This window comes from Euprymna scolopes, chromosome 46 (genome assembly GCF_053919585.1).
Source record: "Euprymna scolopes isolate OS-2025 chromosome 46, ASM5391958v1, whole genome shotgun sequence".
Taxonomy (NCBI): Eukaryota; Metazoa; Mollusca; class Cephalopoda; order Sepiida; family Sepiolidae; genus Euprymna; species Euprymna scolopes.
Window position 1 is genome coordinate 68,188,196 of NC_136527.1, and position 22,049 is coordinate 68,210,244.

General features: G+C 29.8%; 1 long non-coding RNA gene across 1 annotated transcript; it reads left to right on the forward strand.

Moving 5' to 3' along the window:
- The first annotated feature begins 1,543 nt into the window (after positions 1-1,543).
- Positions 1,544-22,001, forward strand: LOC145271256 (uncharacterized). Its single transcript, XR_013865781.1, has 2 exons — positions 1,544-1,628; positions 21,649-22,001. It is a non-coding gene; the product is annotated as an uncharacterized LOC145271256 (long non-coding RNA).
- Positions 22,002-22,049: the final 48 nt, after the last annotated feature.

The window sequence follows — 22,049 nt, forward strand, 5'->3', positions numbered from 1 at the left end:
GTCAGTGTGAGACATTTTTCACACTTTTTTCAAATATCTATTTTTTTTAATTTTCAAGATTGAGATACCGGTTCAACTCCAAAATCATATTTTTCTACTGAAAATTGGAAAATGTATGGGTGGACAAAAAATCATATTAATATAAAAAAAAAAAAAAATAGAACGTATAACTATTTAATCATTAATAAAGAATTGTTTGAACTTTTGAATGAATAATTAACTGAAGGAATAAATCAATAAAGTAATTGCTAAAATTGACTTTTTGATCAACATTTTACAAACGTTTAATTCCAAGTCAAAGTAAAAACATTAGCAAACTGTCACCAATAATTTTATAATATTATTGAATATAAAACTTATGCCAAGTTTAATATGAAAATATTTTTTCAAAAAATACAGACATTCTTGTGTATATTCCGGTATTGTCATAAATATTTTTTTAATATTATTAGATATAAAACTTATATACCAAGTTAAATATTTCCAAAAATACAGATCATTATTTATTAATATTAATACAGAATTACAACTGGTTAAGAAAACAATGTATAATTATTGAAAAAATTACACACTAAAAATACAAATTTAAGTTAAAATTTATCATAATGTCTACGTGAAATTAAAAGTTGATAAACACAAACAAGCGGATAGTTGAAGAAAGGAGAAGGATGCACAAAAGAAACTGGTTTTATTTTCAACTCTGTACATCTGTACTTACCAACATTGAACGCCTGGAACGTTCGTATAATTTTTACCATTTTTTAATTAAATGATTTTTCTATGTTCCTGTTTTTTTTTTTTGTTCAAATTAATTTTTTACTTTATTTTTCAAGATTATATGAACATTATGATGATTATACGTTCATGCGTGCAATGGAAATATTAGAATCTTACATATAAAAATTGTTAAAAATAAGACCGTAAAAAAGGTAGATATAATTTTTGCAATTATATTTTTTGTGCATGAAAATATTAAATAAAAAAATGCTTAATTCAATGTTAATATTGATAGTTTGAGAAATTCATTTTTCTTTGAGTAATGTTTTTTATCGATTTTGTTAATACGGACTTTGGGGCTTTTTTTTTTTTTCGTAATGTTCCTGTAAAAATATTTTCCTTGGTTTTATTGTTACAAATTACGATGCTTTATTTACATATAAAAAGTAAAAATAAACCCATTTACAACTGAAAACCATAACTTAAGTAAAGGTATTTTTTTGTTTAAACAAAATAATACATTTCCACTAAGATTTTGTAAAAAGCTCTCATTCATTATCGACAGTTTGATTGTTCAACAGACTTCAGTTATGACGTTATTTCCTGTGCCGCCCCTGCCGTACGTACTCATATTAAAATGGTTCAATTTTTTTTTTAATATCAAAACTAAGGTGTTTTTTTATAATGTAAAAAAAGGATTATTACATTTTTAACAAGAAATAAAATTACGTTTTTTTTTATAATAAAAATAAAAACGAAACTTTGAATTACATTAAATAAAAATAATTTTTTCCATTTTCTGCGAACTTGCTTTTCCGGTCACCATCTTAAAAGGCGACTTCCACGCATCAAATTCATCTCGTTTTTCTTGTAATCGTTTCTTTGTCGAAAGCAGATTGCAATACAAAAAAGTAAGTATTAGTTGAGTTTATTTGCTCTTTGTAGTTCTTTTTTATTACTGGGGCGAGTAATAAAAATAATAGCAACAACAATTTCGAAATTTATAATTTAAAATTATAATCTAGTATTGAAGTAACCGGAAATGGAATTTATTAGAGTTCTTGATTTTCGCATGAAACATGATTTTAAAAACAATCATTATGAAACAAACACAAAAACAAATGAAATTAAAATACAATTATATAGACAGATTTGCCGTTTAGTTGTACAAATATCCTCGTAGTAAACAGAAGTTTGTTTATATTAGAAATGTTTCACAAACTTTAAATGGGTAAAATTTAATCACACTATTATTTCACATGTGAGGGTAATGTAATTTAAATTAATAACGTTGTTTAACAAATAAATAAGAAATAATGAAAGATGAATTTTTAAACTGATTAAATGTGTTTTATTTTATAATTTATAATTAAAAACATTGAACAATACAAAGTAAAATTTTTGGTACTTTAGTATTTTTGATACCGTGTTCAAATAATAATTTTATTATTCTGAAAGCCGTTCTTAACATGGGGACAGGAAGGTCTTTTCTTAGTATTCTATGCTTCTACCTTACAATTGAATAAAACAAATATCGTGAAACTTGAATTTTACCTGAAAAAATTATTTACAAATAGCAGAGTATCAAGAATTCATAAGCACTAAAGTTGTATAATTTAATTTGCCTATTAAAATTTAAATGGGTTAAATTTCGAACTTTGACCAAAATCTTGAAAGAAACACACCAAATAAATATTACTGCCAGATTTATTTGTTATGTATTCGAGTTTTATTTACAAATTTGTCGTTCTCTTATATATTGTAAAAAAATAATCAAAGAATGTATCGATTGAAAATAGATTTTTATGAACGTTATTGTGGAAGATATAATTTTAAATAGATGCTACTTTTCAATATTTTTATTGGCATAATAATTAGAAAAAATAATTATTTCGATCCGAAAATCATATAATGTCAAGCCTTACGTGAGAACAAATAATAGCCGCGAATTGACATCTAAATATTTACAATTTTGAAAATACTTTAAAAATAATTTTTAAAAATATTGCAATAAACCAACGCAAAATATCTCACGCTGTCTCTTTAAAAGTTAATTTAATTATTACAATATCATTTAGTTAAATTTATAATGGAATCAACTTAATTTAGAGCCTTTTTTATCCAGCTGGCAATAGCTCAGAAATATGCTTGGATATGCGCTGAATGTTTTTGTTTTCGATTCTAGCTGAAAACATTAAAGTCATTCAAAAAAGAATATTTTAAAATCATTACTATATAATTATATTGGGTACAATGTAATAAGAAATAGGAAATCTGCACTTTAACAATATTGGAAAACATGACTATATATATATTGGGTGCAATATAATAATCAATAGTGAATCTGCACTATAATAATATTGGAAAAGAATGACCGCTTTTAATGTGAGTGGGGATCAAAAATCTGACTTTTTACTGCGTGTTTGGATTGAGAAGAGGATTTATTCATAAATCAAATGGAACAACAAGAACATCCATACAATTGACGTTAAATAAAATTGAAGTGAAACAATATTAGAAAACAAAATTTTTTTATTAAATACAAATATTGTAAATAGATTTTTAGGTTAAATTCAGGTTTCACGATATATTTTAATATTATTAAATTGTTAGGTAAAAGCACAGAACAGTTACAAAACACCCTGTTCTTCCCATGTTAAGAATGGCTTTCAAAATAATAACTTTGTTATTTTAGCACGGTAACAAAAATGGGCCCTCTTGCAGTTTAAGGAAACTAGAATATGAAGAAGAAAATGATACATAAGTAGTGTTACTCTGGTAGTAAGAATGTCCCTATATTGGATAGTGAAATCGGCGTCATTTTCTAAATAAATTGACAATATTAGGAAAAAAATATTTTTTGGTAAATTTTTACATTAGGTCCAACTCTACAATTTTCTTTAAAATGGCGACTTAGTAAGGTTTGTGACTATGTTGAATAAGAGAATGTCATTTAAATTTTGTAGAGACAAGTAGTTTTCGAGATATAAAGACCTGATTCAGCACTGTAATTCACTGGCCGCCATGTTTGTACGCACGCACAATAAACGAACTTCTTTGTGGCTAACATTGTCACCTAGCGGAAACAAATCCACATTTTTTTTCACAACAAATTAGTAATGCATATGCATGTAAAACAAAACAATTACGACTTTTTTCACTTCCTTGAGTAATTTTATCTAAGAACGGCTTTCATAATAAACACTCCCAACCTCCTCATGTTAAGAACGGCTTTCGGAATAGACACACCCAATTTCCCCATGTTAAGAACGGCTTTTGGATAGACACCCCAAACATCCTCATGCTAAGAACGGCTTTCGAAATAGACACACCCAACTTCCCAATATTAAGAATGACTTTCAGAATAAACACCCCATTTTGTTGGCAGGGGGATGAAAAAATATTTGCCTCAAATTTAACTGCGATATTCGTTGTTAGCATATCCACCCACATTATTATTATTAAAAAAAATTGGGAGGTTGTGGCAGTGTCGGTCACAGAGAAGAAAATGTGTTTATCGCATGTGCGTGCAAACATGGCAGCCAGTGAATTACAGTGCATAATACATATCTTTATATCTCGAAAACTACTTGTCCCTGCAAAATTTAAATGGGATTTTCTTATTCAGCATAGTTGAAAATCTCAAATGTCGTCATTTTAAAGAAATTTGCGGAGTTGGACTAAATGTAAAAATTTCCCAATATTATGACATGCAGAGTCATTTTGTCTTAAAAATTATCTTATTTTAAGCGATTTCAGTGGAGAAAATTACATTTTAAATGTGTCCAAAGTCCGTGAACCAAAGTTAAGATTGTTGTCTGTTATGAAACCTCGAACTTTATGAAAAACCTTTACCTTGCTAACCAAAAAATTGAAGCGTTATCAGTGGAACGAAGCAAGAAATTTATTCCAGGAAGATTCCAGGAACCATTATTTCACAGAATCGAAATCAATGGCGCGTATAATTTTTTTTTCGAATTTTTATTTTTTATTTATTTGTTTTATAAAGATACATATTCTTTTAAAAAAATATTAAAAATTAAAATGACAGATGTTTTTCTAAATAAATGATTTTTACTATTATTATTATTAATAATATTATTATTATTATTATTATTACTTATTTATTTATTTTATAAAGACATATATTCTTTTAAAAAATTAAAATAACATGTTTTTCAAAATAAATTATTATTATTATTATTATTATTATTATTATTAGTTATTTTATAAAAACATATATTCTTTTAAAAATTAAAATTACAGATGTTTTTCAAAATAAATTATTTTTATTAACATATTTTTACATAAAAAAAAGTTTTCGAAAGCAATCACGATCAATTTTTAGCAATGTTAGCATTAAGATCCATTCTATTAAAAGATTAATCGAAGTCACCGGCTCCATAGTTTATGAAAATAATTGTTTGGACAAATCTTTCCAATATTTTGCACAACAAACCAATGAAAAGGCGTGAAACAAAAAACAGTAACGAATTATCAAGTCTAAACAAAAACGACAATGTTCGTATACGTTTCCACGTAAGATGGAACCAGAAAGGAAAAACAGTAAAAAAAAAAAATTGGAAAAAACCTCGTTCATATTTAATAAGAAATGAACAAGGAAGATATTTAGACGGTATCTTCTAAAAGCAAAAGAAAATCTTTCACGCGTCGTCACAACTACACAAGATGACTATGAAAATATAATTAATAGAGGAAATAGTCAAAGACAAAATGCATCAGAAACACACAAAACAATACAAAGGGAGGAAGAACAATCAGACTTTCAGCCAGATATAGGCAACGAGCAAATACATTTAATAAATGAAAAAAAAAGTTTTATTTGTTTTTTTTGTTTTTTTAAAACCAAAGATGTTGGATGTAGATGAGTTTTTACTCATACTATTTCTCATATCGCAACCTCTCACCACGTAAGAGATATTAGACGTTGGTTGACTACTATATATTTCAGTTCAATAAATATTTCGTAATGTTCACACGTGTCCGTTGTTCATCATACCAATCCACTACTAATCTAATATAAAAAAATATAAACAGAAAAAAATAATAATTTCTTGAACTAACGATATTATCATTGAATGAAGCATTTTTTTTATTTAAATAAAAAATAATAATTGCAATTTTTTTTTAAATGTCCATTGATTTTTATGATAACAGTTTGCAGAAAAAAATGTTCAATGTAATATATATATATCTTGAACGGATGAACATGCAACCATTAGTGTGAGAATTTTTTCATAATCTGGAAAAATAAAAAAAATATACTAAAAAAGGTTGAGATCCTGGTTTAACTAATAAAAAAACAAAATAATGATAATGATAATTAAAAATGTATTTTTTCAACTAACCCTGAATTTGAAAAAGTATGGGTGGCCAAAACGGCGTAAAAATATGTCTACCATCCCTTCAGTGGAGAAAATATTAGCAAATAATTATGATGGTTTACACTTTATTGTCTAAAGTCAGTGAGACATGGAAAAATCACAAAAGTTTTTTTTTTTTTTTTTTTTAGTATTTAAATATCATAGTGTAAGGGAAGTTAATGAAAAATCTATAGAAATTCTCATCCAAATTGGATGTTAAAATACGAAGAGAATTTTTTTGATAGCGGTTAAGTAATGTGATCTAATCTGTATTTTGAGTAATGCACATCACAAGGTAAGAGTCCGAAGTTGGCGTTTTTTTTTTTGGAGATTTCTTTGTTTATATAATGAGTGCATTAAATAAATTATACATGTATATTGTATATCGAGCAATCTTAATTTAGATGTGATAGTCCTTAGAATATTACTGCCAATAATATTTTGTAAGACCTATAATCATGGGTTTCCATACTAGTTGAATGTAAGATCATTTTATTCTGAAGTATATATATATATATATATATATATATATATATATATATATATTGTTCTTGGCCTTCGGGCCGGGATCAAAGTGTAGTATCTGTCCCGGCAGATACTACAAGCAAAGACCATATGTGGGGGTAACCCCACATATAAGACCTTGGTCAATGTAGGGACAACCCTTCATACCAACTGTCACTATCCAGCTCCCATTTCCCACCCATCGGGAGCTGGTCCCCTTTTCCCTCCCCCTCTCTCCACATTAAAAAACGGCCTTGTGCCTAATTTGCTCAGTGGGGTAGCAAATAAATACAATCTGTTCTGCAGATGCTGCACTTAAGATAATTTGCACCAGTCAATGGAGGGGAAACTCTCTATACTGGGACAATTATTATTTTTAGTAACCAGAGTTCCACCTTTTTGCCTACTTTTAAAGGAGCTGGTTTTTACCCCACATTAAAAACGACCTTGTGCCTAATTTGCTTTGTTGGTGAAGAAAATAATTACATTACATATATATATATATATATATATATATATATATATATATATATATATATATATATATAAAGGAGATTAGAACAATAGTCTAAAGAGCTGAGTGTATTTTAATGTAACAGTGAAATTACTAGTTTAATTAAAATACAGGAAATAGAAAGTGCTCGTTGTAATTTAGATATATAATAAGCTCGATAGTTAAATGTCCTAGAGCTAATTCAATATTAAGTAATGTGATTGATAATTTAAAATTTAAAAATCAAATTATAATTAAATTAAAATTCGTTTCATAAGAAGGAACAATAACAAAATCAATTATCTGTACGATCGTTTCGGAAAACAATGATTTTTATTGTGGTATACATCAAGTTATGTACAATAATTACATATAGTTTTTTAATAAGCAAGGTCTCCTCGTCAGCAAGTTTTGAAGGGTTTTTATTGAATTTAAAAGACACCATAAATAAACCTAGCATTAAAAGTAAGGCAGATGAATCTTTTAATTTTTCGCTTTTTGAAATCAGGAACTATGGTTAAAATACTCATTTAGATGTCTGCTATAGCTTTTTATCTTATTGAATGATATACATATATATATACATTTAAAATATGGTGGGTTTATTACGGTCTGTTTCACAAACACAATACACATTAATATTACAATTCTAATTTTAATCTTATTAAAAATTTTATTAAAAATAATTTAATTTTAATCTTATTTAAAATGAACAATATTTAATAGGGAACAAGTGATATATATATATATATATATATATATATATATATATATATATATATATACAAGAATTAAATGTTACTGTAGGCAATAAAAGTATATTCATTTGTTTTTTTTGTTTTCAAGTAGTTTTTATTGCTCTTTATTTAATCTAAAAAAACTCAGTTTTTCTGAGCGGATTTTAAAAAAAATGGAGGCATATTCTTTATAAATCAAGCCTCGCTTTGATTTTTTGGGTGTTTATTAAGAGAGAAGCCAGCGTACTATAAACAGCCCAACCTTCCGGTCACAGAGTACGATATAACCTACCTTTTACCCGAACTCAGGACGAGGCTAGATCTTGTGACCCCATCCGTTCACATTAACCCTTGGGATATTAATTTAATAATTATCGTTGAAATAGTTTTAGAAAATTGATAATTATTTTACCAGAGATTTTTAAAACTGATTTATTCAGACTTGTAATTTAAACAATTTTTTTCGGGAGGGGGGGGGCATTTAATACTGTACTTTGTTTTTTACACGTAAATAAAGTTTTGTTTTCCTTTTAGAAATTAGGTTTCTGTTATTATCATTCAACACAATAACATTTAGACATTTAGTAAAAAAATTATGATAAGCCTTTTTTAAAAAGCATAGTGGTAAGTTTTTTTTTCGATTATTCGTACCAATATCTTACTTCCAATCTGTAGTGGAATGGGGACAAAAATAGATGCTCACATTCAATGCTGCCAAGACTAAACTTGGTTTCCTTCAATAATTACAAAAAAAACTTTTATACCACCAACAGCAATGGCTAAAGATTCATTATCTGAAAGTACCTCTTTTAAACTCCTCGGACTAACGATGAGTTGAAACAATTACATTGAGAGCATTGTCAGGATCACTGGGAAGAAGGTAGGCTCTCTCTACTGTTCTAGAAAGCTACTAACGCCCAAAAGTATGCTGTATGTCTATAAGGCACCCATTCGCCCATGTATGGAGTATTGTTGTCATATTTGGGCTGGTGCATCTGCTACTAGTCTCTCGCTCCTGGACAAGGTCCAAAAGAGAATCGCCAACCTGATAGGTGCTGAACTGTCATCTAAGCTTTATCCTCTGTCCCACCGACGAAATATTGCATCCCTCTGCCTGTTCTACAAGAATATTCATGGTAAATGCTCTGACGAACTGCAATCACTGGTGCCCCCACGACAAACCCGACAAGCAGCTAAATTCTACCCTTGCACACTAGAGATCCCTCGATGTAAGAGAGCTTTCTACTCCAGTAATTTCTTCCCCAAACTGCTAGCCTTTGGAATTCCATTCCGAGTCCCTGCTCCCCAACTGTACTGACATGCAGAAGTTAAAGTGTAATATGAACCAACATCTTGCCGCCCAACTCCCTATATAGTACCCAAGTAACTTGTGTCCCTAATAGTAGCCCCCTACACCAAAGTGGCAATATGCCTTGTTTGGGTTGAAAATGTAATTAAAAAATAAATAAATAAATATCTAGTTTTAGAAACCCTTTTAAACTAAATTATTATAGTAGTAATTCTTCTAATGCACTCACCTCCAAATGACAGAAAGTCTGTTCTGTTTGTTGTCAATACACATGGGCTGGGAGAGAAAGAAGAGGTAGATGTGGTTGGTTTTATGGGAAAGAGGGCGAGACTAATCGTGAAAATTCACAAGATTTTAGAGGAATAGAACACCGAACTCAAATGGATAGGCGACAGTGCTTTTGCTCAAGCAGAGAAAACGGTGAGAGGAGAGGACAGTTCCTCGCTATAGAAAGTTCCGGCTCAAAGTGAGAAAGAAAGTGAGGCTGAAGAGGACTCAGCAGTTTTCAATTATCAACTGATTTTCTATATTTTTTTCTTTAAACAGATATATTTCTGTATTAGTAACTTTGTATTTAAATTATTTATTTTAATTGAAATCGTTTTCATGAAAAATTATTTATTGTCGCTTTCGTTTTTTAATGTTTTAACGTTCGTTTATAAAATTCTTTATCCTTCGATTTTATTTTGTTTATTTAATAATTATTTTAATTCACGAAATTCATATTTCTGTCTCTCTTTCTTTATTATTTGTATTACTATTAGTAAACATTTTTTTGCGGTATTTGATTGTCCACTGCTTGAAACGTTCGTAATTTTGCATACATAATTTTTTTTTAATGTTTTTATCAAATTTATATTGAATAAATTCAGTTTCATTATAACTTCCATCTTGTTATTTTAAATTATAAACCAATTTTAGTTTTTTTTTAATCCATGAATCAATAAAATGTTTATTTACAGAATGAAAAACAACTTTTTTATTTTTAAATTTATTCCCATTTTTATGGTTTTAATTAAATTCGCTTTTGGTTTTATACGTAATATAAATTCGCTTTTGGTAATACGTAATAACAAAAAATAAAATTACATTTTTTAATTCAACACAATACGTAATAACAAAAAATAAAATTACATTTTTTAATTCAACACAATACATAATAACAAAAAAATAATATTACATTTTTTAATTCAACACAATACATAATAACAAAAAGTAAAATTACATTTTTTAATTCAACACAATACGTAATAACAAAAAATAAAATTACATTTTTTAATTCAACACAATACATAATAACAAAAAATAAAATGACATTTTTTTAATTCAACACAATACATAATAACAAAAAAATAAAATGACATTTTTTAATTCAACACAATACATAATAACAAAAAATAAAATTACATTTTTTAATTCAACACAATACGTAATAACAAAAAATAAAATTACATTTTTGTAATTCAACACAATACGTAATAACAAAAAATAAAATTACATTTTTTTAATTCAACACAATACGTAATAACAAAAAAATAATATTACATTTTTTAATTCAACACAATACGTAATAACAAAAAATAAAATTACATTTTTTTAATTCAACACAATACATAATAACAAAAAAATAAAATTACATTTTTTAATTCAACACAATACATAATAACAAAAAATAAAATTACATTTTTTAATTCAACACAATACATAATAACAAAAAATAAAATTACATTTTTTAATTCAACACAATACGTAATAACAAAAAATAAAATTACATTTTTTAATTCAACACAATACGTAATAACAAAAAATAAAATTACATTTTTTAATTCAACACAATACGCAATAACAAAAAATGAAAATACATTTTTTAATTCAAAACAATACGTAATAACAAAAAATAAAATTACAATTTTTAATTCAACACAATACATAATAACAAAAATAAAATTACATTTTTAAATTCAACACAATATGTAATAACAAAAAATGAAAATATATTTTTTAATTCAAAACAATACGTAATAACAAAAAATAAAATGACATTTTTTAATTCAACACAATACATTATAACAAAAAATAAAATTACAATTTTTAATTCAACACAATACATAATAACAAAAAATAAAATGACATTTTTTTAATTCAACACAATACGTAATAACAAAAATAAAATTACATTTTTTAATTCAACACAATACGTGATAACAAAAAATGAAAATACATTTTTTAATTCAAAACAATACGTAATAACAAAAAATAAAATTACAATTTTTAATTCAACACAATACATTATAACAAAAAATAAAATTACAATTTGTAATTCAACACAATACATAATAACAAAAAATAAAATTACATTTTTTTAATTCAACACAATACATTATAACAAAAAATAAAATTACATTTTTTAATTCAACACAATACGTAATAACAAAAAAATAAAATTACATTTTTTTTAATTCAACACAATACGTAATAACAAAAAATGAAATTACATTTTTTATTCAACACAATACGTAATAACAAAAAATAAAATTACATTTTTTAATTCAACATAATACGCAATAACAAAAAATAAAATTACATTTTTTAATTCAACACAATACGTAATAACAAAAAATAAAAACTAAACTTTAAATTACATTAAATAAAAACAATTTTTGTCCATTTTCTGCGAACTTGCTTTTCCGGTCACCATCTTAAAAGACGACTTCCACGCATCAAATTCATCTCGTTTTTCTTATAATCGTTTCTTTGTCGAAAGCAGGTTGCAATACAAAAAAGTAAGTATTAGTTAAATTTAATTGCTTTTTATAGTTCTTTTTTATTACTGGGGCGTGGGGCGCGTCCAAACCACTATGTTTCCCTTTTGTTTTGTGTTGAAGTCAACATTCAATATTTGAATGTAAACGGAGAATGATAAGGTTATTTCCAATTCTTTCTAATATTTTTTGGTGATTTTAAAGCTTTTTTGTTTTTATTTTAATTGTTTTTTTTTAGCTTTTTTTTTACTGCTTTGAAAACGATTTGTATATTGAAAACGTCGCAAATTCTTTGTTTAGTTATTAATGTAGGTATGACCATAATAAAGGGGAAGTTTTCGACTCATATAAATAATAACATTAAAAATGTATAAAATAAAATTTGGTTCATTGTAATTCTTGCAATATTCTCAAGAAGAAAGTTTCTGAAATAATAGTTTTTACTCTGCATAAAACCGGTAAATTAAAGAAAAAAAAAATCCCCCAAAAGATGAAAACGGAAAAATTTGAATTGCATGTTATTTCTGCATATTTTGACGTAAACCATGAAAACAACAAGATTTTTAAAAATTCTTTAAAAAAATAAAATAATTAATAAATTTCGTTAATTTTTTATAGACTTATTTAAAAAAGGCTGAACTATATATGAATTGAAAGAAAATAAGATGCACCCCCCTCATATTTAGCTCCCCTTCTAACGCGATATTATCAGATTTTTTTTTGTTTTGGGGGCAGAGGAGAATTTATATCTTAGATTTTTGTGAGGGGGGGGGTTCATATCAAAATATACTGGAATCATGAAATAAAATATTTTGGATCATTATAGGATTTCTATCGATTTTAGTAAAAAAAGAATTTGGAAAATATATTTAAATTATTTAAGTTCTACAATTAAAAAAAATACTTTTGGCAGTTTTTCTCAGTTAATGAGTACCATTTAACACCGGAAGTTTATTGTTTTAGGGGTTATCTGCTTAAAATATGATTATTTTCTGGATATCTTATCTGTATATGTCTTTTTTCATAATATTTCAAGCCAAAGGTAAGGTTTTTACTGTCATATTTCACTTGAATAATGATTGAACAAAAAGCTTTACAAAAATATATGTATTTGTAATTAATTATTTTTCCTATATTTTTAATGTTTCATAAGACCTGTGTTTTGTATATGTTCTTCTTTAATATAGAGTAAAAATTATAATAAATTAATTTCATTTTCCTAGTTTTTACTTGTATTTCTATTATGGGTGTCGAAAATTAGTATCATACCTATTATTAATGTATACAAATCTAAACACTAAAGGCCATAAATACATGAAAATAGAAATGAAAATGCTTCAGAGATGGTAGGTGTTACATAAAACATCACACAGAACAATAAATAAATTTTAGTGTTTATAAGAAAATATTTCAGTTTTTAATAAAGAATGCTGTAGAAAAAGAGGTAACGATACTGACAATGACAGCAAAAATGTCCAGAATTGCATTGATGATCATCATGGTGAGTGGATGACATTGGTTTGGTAGGAGAAACTTTGAAATAATGCCAATGTTACCATGTTTCTTTTATTGTTGTTCTTCTAGCATATACACGGCCATCTTGCTAAGGATTATAAGCAGATGAATTGCTGATCTCTAACATTTTGATTCATTTGAACTCCGTTTTTTACTTAAAAATTCCACAAAATTTATGAAATCAACTAAAAATTTCCCCAAAATTCAATAAACTAATTTTAATGAAATTTTTAGTATTTTCTTTTATTACTAAACTAGTCTTCTATTTAACAAATTAATTACCAAATTTTCTTCCCATGCTTTATAGTTACACCATTTCGACTTATTATTAAAAGGGAATTTAAATTTATGTTTGAATTTTTTTCGAAAGGAACAAAAGTAAGATACTTATTTTATCCAGCCATGTGTGACCATAGAATTACCTGATCTACCACCTATATTCATCGTTAGCCGTTTTAGAGTCATGGACCCATAGATCTTTTCAGGTCATCCATGTTAGAGAAAAAAATGATATAAATCCTAATCTACTGAACCTTTAGGTCATTGCACTGAAACACTTGGGAACCTTTGGAAATCAGCTGGGGATATTGACCAAAGTATCTGGTTTGCAAACCCAAATAACATATCATCTAACTTTTACACTCCTTCATTGTCTATTATCTAGGTGCAGAGGTACAATATCAGACACTCACCAGAGGCACCCAGAACTTGATATTATTTTCTGACTAAGACAATGAACGCTGTCTCCCTATTCTCAATTTCTTTTTTCCCACAAACTTATCAAATTGAGGGTGCTTTCATACCACTTAACTTTGCTTGATTGATTTGTGACGCCCTTCTCTGACAGGTAGAAGACGCAGGTTTAACAGTTTTTCTTGCTGTTTCTGATCCACACTGCAAAAGACTTTGGTAGAGGTTAGATCGGTTAACATCAGGATGGTTGTAGTGCCATATTGTGCATGGAAAGGATTGTTCAATTTTTTTTGGTGAGTTTTCTCCAAGCTACAAATCTTGTCACATTATGTTAAACTAACCATTACTCATCAATCTCCTCTGTTTTATCATAACATAATACCTCCGTCTCTGCTCTTAGAACTCATATAAATATATGCACAGATTTGGATTCTATATTTGTAACACTCTCCCTTTGACTCGAGAGCATTATCTAGAATCAGATGATCAGGCCATCATGTGTTTTAAACTAGCCTTTCAACATTTTGTTAGTTACTTGTGTTTTCACATTAATTCTCCTTCAATTCAGGACTGTACCATAATCGACCATGTCGCTGGGTGTATAGATGCAGCACTCTCCTTACATCCTAATGCCCGAGTATATATGTTTTTTTAAATGTCTACTACAATAATAAGCAATAATAATTCATCCCCTATAAGTCAAGTACAAATAGACAAAAATAAATTAATGCTAGAAATGTTTGTATCAGTGAAATAGTATGTGCATTAAAGCACATGTTTCCACAGGCAAAAATGAATTGATGCTAGAAATGTTTGTATGAGTGAAATAGCCACAGCAAAAGAAAGCATAGCAAATCACCCTTTCTTTACCCACAGATATTTTTGAATTTAGGCTTGTTGAACAGTGTGCCAATAATGAAACCAAATGATGCAAAGCATTAAAGCACATGTTTCCACAGACAAAAATAAATTGATGCTAGAAATGTTTGTATGAGTGAAATAGCCACAGCAAAAGAAGACGTAGAAAATTACTCCATGTATGATGGATATTTTTGAATGTGAGTTTCAAAGGAGGATGTAAATAGGTTTTTTTTTGGTGGCTGTTAGTTTGATCGATATTTTTTGTTTACCATAGCAAACTTGCATCAAAGAACATATGATATCTTTACAAAGCTACAATTCGTATATGCATAGATTATTGTTGCCACATCTTGTCTGATGTATCTACCACTAGTCTTTCACTTTTAAACAGAGTCTAAAAATAGTCTCAAATCTCATAGGTGGCACACTATCTACAAGATTCAACATCTCTGCACTTATTTTACAAGTATTTTAATGAAAAGTTCTCTGATAAATCCATATTACTTGTGCCTCTTCAATGTACATATCGCTGAATAACATGATGAGCAACAAAATCCCAGTCTTTTACTGCTGAGGTCTCAAAGACGTTAAATTAATTTCTACTTTGTTTCTTTCTACAAACTGCTAGACTTTGGAATTCTCTTCCTATTTCTTGCTTCCCTGACTGATTACTAATCTGCAGACGTTTAAATGTAATGTGAATAGAAATCTTGTAACTCAATTCTCCACAATATGGATGTAGGCAGCCTTGTTCTTTTCCAGATATTTAACTGTCATCTTTGATAACATATACTATGTAAATAATGAAGGGGAAGGGTGGACGGTAACCCTTAATATATCCAAAGCCTTTGATAAGGTCTGACATGAAATGCTCTTAATGAAATTTATATTAAATGGTATTTTTGGAGGAGTGCTCAGTATAATTACATCCTTCCTGGAGAAGAGATAAATTCAGGTTGTCTATGATGAATGTATATTAGTTTTGATATGCATAAACGACCTCCCTGATAAATTCGTGTCTGTCATGGATGTATTTGCTGATGATGCAATGCTCTATAATAGACATGATGGAAAAACGGATGGCAGAATACTTAGAAAACGCAATGGCAGAATACTTAGAAAACGCAATGGCAGAAAACTTAGAAAACAACCTTCTGTTTCAAGTAGAATGTGGCTGTGAATGGATCGTGACATTTAATGCTACAAACACTAATCTTCATTCCCTTAACGATTACCAAAAGCTTCTTAACCAGGGATAATTATGACAAATGACATCTTATCTGATATCTCATCCTGCAAACTCCTCTGCTTATACTAATTATGAGAAAAAACGGTTCTTAAAGTTGTGACAAATTTTTTGCTAGTATGTGTAAGTCAGAACATTTTTACCATAACTTTATCCAGTTAGGAAGTTTTGGTAAAAGTTGATTTTACCATCAGTTGCAATAACAGCGTTATTCAAAACATCTTTGAGTAGAATTGGATATTGTACACTTGTTTCATATCAATTTCAGACAATTTGCATCCATTCTAAAAAGTACCTTTTACAAGTAGCAATTGTTGCCTCGTGGAATACAGCAATAGGCAAATTGTTACTGGGATGTAATGCCTTGAAAGTTCTGGTGCTTTTCATAATGTAGCATCCAAAAACCTGTCCTTGTCACATACTTTATGTATATGAGACCAAGCTAAAATGCCTAAGTGGGAACATAGATGAAACTCTGAAATATTAAAAGCAAAAAAAGAAAACACAAACTTTTGTTTACAAAAACTGTTTCGAATATTGTTCAGCAAATGAACAGTGTCAAAGAAGAGGACAATTTTGGGTAGGAAAATTTGGAAAAGAAATAAAATATTTTTATCTTCAAATTTGTTGAATAAAATTTGATAATCATATTCATTAGCGGCTCTTATATTAAATCCTTAATTTAAAATCTATGCAATGCAAGCAATTATTTCCCGAGAGCCAGTCCCCAGTTAAAGTTTCTTCAGGACAGACGTTAACCACAGTTGGTATTGTCTGCTTCAACCCTGAAATCATAAATACCATTATAACTTTATATGTTGTCATTTTCATCAGAAAACAAACTTTCTACCATGAAACTGAGTTCCTTTTGAAGTTACATTTCATCCAACATCAAGATACAATCTTGTAAAAAAATTACCTTTTCTTAAGAGATATTTTGTAGCAGTGAAAGATTCTACATCTCCTTTTTATATTTTTCTAATGAAGAAAATGATGGAAATGGTAATTGCTCAACCAATAGCTTATTTGCTTGGGGATAATTATAGTGCAATAATAAAACATATCTTATTAGTTCAACAGAAAATGAGGGATGACCTTTAGTTTTAAAATTTTTAATTTTTTGTAGCTCTTTTTTATGGAATTTGTATGTTCTGTTACATTTTGAATGTATGGAAAGAACCTCTTATGAAAATTTAATCATATGCTATTAATGAATGAATAGTAAACATAATCAGATATTTCTTAGAAAAGATAAAAATCCTGATAGTTCTCGATGGTAGTACATCTAAACAATATCATATTTATATTCCTTGGAACTTAATCAACACTCACCAACACAAAGTCAAGTATCTCGATTCCTTTGTGTTCTTAAACCAAAGGAAATGGTTGATTGTTGAATTGTGCCCCCGTTGTATCAAAGTACCTGCAGAATGTCTTCTTGGTTCCTCCTCTTCTCTTTTCTCTCTCCCAACAATCGAGCACAGCATATAATAACAAAACTCTAAAGCACGTCTGACAGCACTGACTTCTGCCAACAGTCTACCCCGCCTCTTAACAACACAGGCTTTTTATATCGCAAAATCGTTCACCTCTATTTGCATATTCTTCTAACTCACGTGATCACTACTCTATAAATAAGAGTCTTGACCTTTTCTTTCTTTTTATTTATTTTCGGTGACCGACCCGCACATGGTCTATCCAGGTAAGTCACGCATTTCTCCACACTCCCCCCTTATCTCATGATCACAAACAGGACATGCGGGCAATCGTCTATGGCGGGTACTCCTTCGAAGAATCGGGGGCAGCACTTCCTCATTGCTGTTTTCTTCATTACCACCATCATTACTACCAGTCTGTTCCATTATCCCGTCTCGTGGTTCCATAGGCGGTGTCTCATAATCAGGGCAGGGGGGCAGTATCCGTCTTTGTCGGGTACTTCTCCGAAGAATCCGAGGCGTCATCTCCTCGGTGTGCTCCATCATCCCTTCTCGCAGGGTTTCGCAATCACGGGGGGTGGGCAGCATTCGTCTCTGTCGAGTATTTCGTTGAGGCATTACTTCCTTGTGTCCATCGCTCTCATCACTATTGTCATTGGTATGTCCCATCATTCCCCCGTCTGGTTCTGTTGGTGGTGTTTCTATGCTCACCTGAAGGGGCAGTAAGTGATCAGGATCATCTCTGAACGGTGTGTGATCCTCCTCATCGTCCTCAGAATCAGAAGAGGTATAACAAGGGCGGATATCTTTTACGTGACGTGGTATGCCACCAATCAACATGGTCTGAGGACTTATGATTTCGTCTATTTCTCCCTGGAAAAATTTTGTAGTGCACCCAGCATTCAGGGGTTTTATCCAAACAAGGTGTCCCACCTGATATGGTGTATTGACAACACTCACCACTGATGGAATGGCATCAACTCCTTTCACACGCTGTTCATATTGGTAAATCCCATTGGCTGGTGCAGTTGCTGGTGTTGCATTGTCCTTGGGTGTTATATTATACCAGTACACAGCTTCTGGAATAGAGCACTGCATCCTGGCTGCAATTCTTTTGATGGTGCGGTGACACCGTTCTGCTATACCATTACCCTCGGGATAATATGCACACCGATAATGCATTTTAATCCCCCTTTTGTGCACGAATTTCTGAAATTCTTGACATCGAAATGTGGCGGCATTATCAGTTAGAATTTCAATCGGGGCACCACGTTCAAAAAAGATGGCTCTCAACTGTCGTATAATGCTGGCTGCATCCTGTCATGTCAACAGGCACCATATTGTGAAACGCGTCGGGCCACAATCCGTCATGGTCAAAAAATGTTTGTCCCCATAATGTGTTATGTCCATCCCTACTCGCTGCCAGTTGCCCTCCACCTCGAGCTTCCCTTTTTGCCATTGGGATGGTGCCGGATAAATTCTTTTTTCAAGTTCTAATTGTTGACGTTGTTGGAATTTCACTATTTCCAAAATTTGTTTTGCTAAATCGTCCATTTTTTGTGGAGGGCGGCATGGAATTACTTAATGACAAAATGAGTTTTTTCAGAAGCAACTCAATTCGTTCATTCTTTTTTCCTATAATGCCAAATCTATAGAAAAAACATTACAAAATTCGTACCTGGTTATTTAGCGAATATTTCTTTCATATATTTTTTCTATAGTGGCAATTTATTTGAGAAAATTTGTCAGCGTTTGCATTTATACAGAAAGCAGTAGATTTCGTTTGTCATTATTCAATTTTCGTAACATGTAGGTACTGAGTTCAATTCCTTGTTAATCCTACAAATTTTTATTTTCGCTTTTTTCTTTAAAAAGAAAAAGTTACTTATCTTGTTGTGCTTAGCAAAATCGTTTTTTTTTTCTTTTTCAAGATGCAGTCCCGTCGACCAGTGAAAAGTTTACTTTAATCAGATTAAAATCAAACGTTTATTTTAATTCGTGCAAATACTTGCTTGAGCCAATAAAATAAAATATATCATTTACCTTTGCAAGAGCTTATTTTTTTTTCAACGCAAATGCCTTTTAACCATAGGACGTATTAACGAGACATGCTTTTTAGAATGCCAAAGTTTTTTGTACTTACTGAAAACTTGGTCTCGTTAATTCAGTAGTAATAATTCTCCACGCAATTCGTCTTATGAGTTCTGTTTCAGCTCGTAATTTAGTTTTAATAGCTTTTTTAACAGCAAGATAAGGCCTTTTGACGACTTCTTTGAAAAATAAATTCTTTTGAATTTTCGAATTTGCACCGAGTGTAGGAAAAAATTATTTTGAATATCCACGTGTTTTCTTTTTTCTTGAATCCTTTTGATCGAAAAATGTTTTCAAATCGCTGTTTTTTTAGAGTGAATTCATTGCCGAATATTCATCATTTTGTTGTAGTTAACAATTATTGTAGATTGATCCGAGGAGTTCTTGAATCATCCTCATCGGCCAGTTGTTGTAGACCCGTGCAAGGGGTCACAAATGAAAGACATTACAAGTAGTGTAAAGTGTATAAAATATAATATGTATTTATCATAAAGGATACAGGAGCCACTAAAGTGGTATGAAAGGAATGTGTTCGTAGCATGCGGTTAAACATTGTATAAATATCTCCATTTAGTCTCTGAAACCAGTGGTATTCATAGGACAGGAGGAGAGTACCTTTGCTGATCTTGCCCCGCCTCTGGATTTTGATAGCTTCCTTTAATTTCCTCAAAAGTGAAACATAATAGGCTCCTGTAATTGTGAAACCCTTTACTAGGAAATCGGTCATCATTACCCGTCCTGATCCCAGAAGACTGTGAGCATGACCTTGCCAGAGGAGGGCTGCACTCTTGCCTTCTTTGGATTGGAGGTGGTGAGTCCAAATGCTTCCACTGTATTGACTGGGCTTTGGTCTCTGGATCATAGTGATCGACCCAGGTTCATCCTGTGTAATCAGTCTTTTGAAAAACTTTGACTCATCTCCTTGGCACATCTCCAAATTCATCCTCGAGCACTCAACATGTTCTCGCTTCTTAAATGGTGTGAGCAACCTGGGAATCCATTTGGCAGACACCTTATGCATATGCAAATGGTAATGAATGATAGTTTCCACAGACCCTGTACTAATCTTTACATTTTGGGCTATTTGGCAAATAATAATGCGCCGATCTTCCAAAATTGCAGCCTAAACTTGACGGACAGATACCTCATCAATGGCAGAAAGGGGGGGCAATTAGGTCTGGGAACTGTTTTCCACAGACTTCCGGCCATGTTTGAATTCACGATGCCAGCGTTTTATAAGGGCATATGATGGAGCATTATCACCATAAGTTTCTTTCACTTCATCAAAAGTCTCCTGTGGTGTGCGTCCTTTCAAATACAAAAACTGGATCACTGCTCAACATTCAACAGGCTCCATTTCACGCCTGTCTCAGTTTAAACACCTGTAAAACAGAAACCACAATTAATTCAGAGCTGTAATTTTCCACATAACCCGTAGAGATATAAATCATCACACATGCAAAATATCAGCTCGATCAAACAACTGGAAGTGGGTCACGGGCATTACTTATTGCACGCCTCTCGTATTTGTAGTCAACAAAGTATGTGTGTTTCTCAAATATCTTTTAAGAATTTCATTTTGCTGACCTGTATAAAATGTGTTGTGTTAAAACCATTTCATTGTATTTACTTCAGTTCTCATTATTGAAGTTTCTATGAAAAATAAATTCGATATTATTTAAAATAGAAATGTTTTATTTTTCACATACTCTTATCATATATTTTATAAAATCCATAAATTTCGGACAAATTAAAATTGCACATAATTACTATAAGTTTGACTTTAGCATACAATGCTGAATCTTATTTCTAAAATAATGTTGACATATTAATGTTGTAAAAATAATTTTGTTTATAAAGAACATGTATAAAATTTGCATGTTTTGTTTTAATTTTGCAGAATATCCAGAAATCATTACAAGAATACAAATGTTCGTTGAATAAAGCTAAAAGTTGGAAACGAGAAAAACTTTTGAACTTTTTATTTGTTTTCTTTCATCCAAAGGCATTTTATGATAATATACTCAACAACCATTTTCCAGCAAACTTTGAATATATTTCTTCTGTTGTTAGTTTTATTCAATAGACACCAAGCTGGAATGCTTTTTGCGACTGTATATTACTAATGTACTTATTGGTGCATATTAAAAATACACTTCTGAACCTTAAATGCACAATTTCAAGCAACTAAATAACTAGACAGAAACAATACTGTTAAAACTGATATCATAGTTTCATTATGGATTGCAAAAAGAGTTTTGTTGAATCACTGTTTTAAATATGTAAAAACACATTGAATTT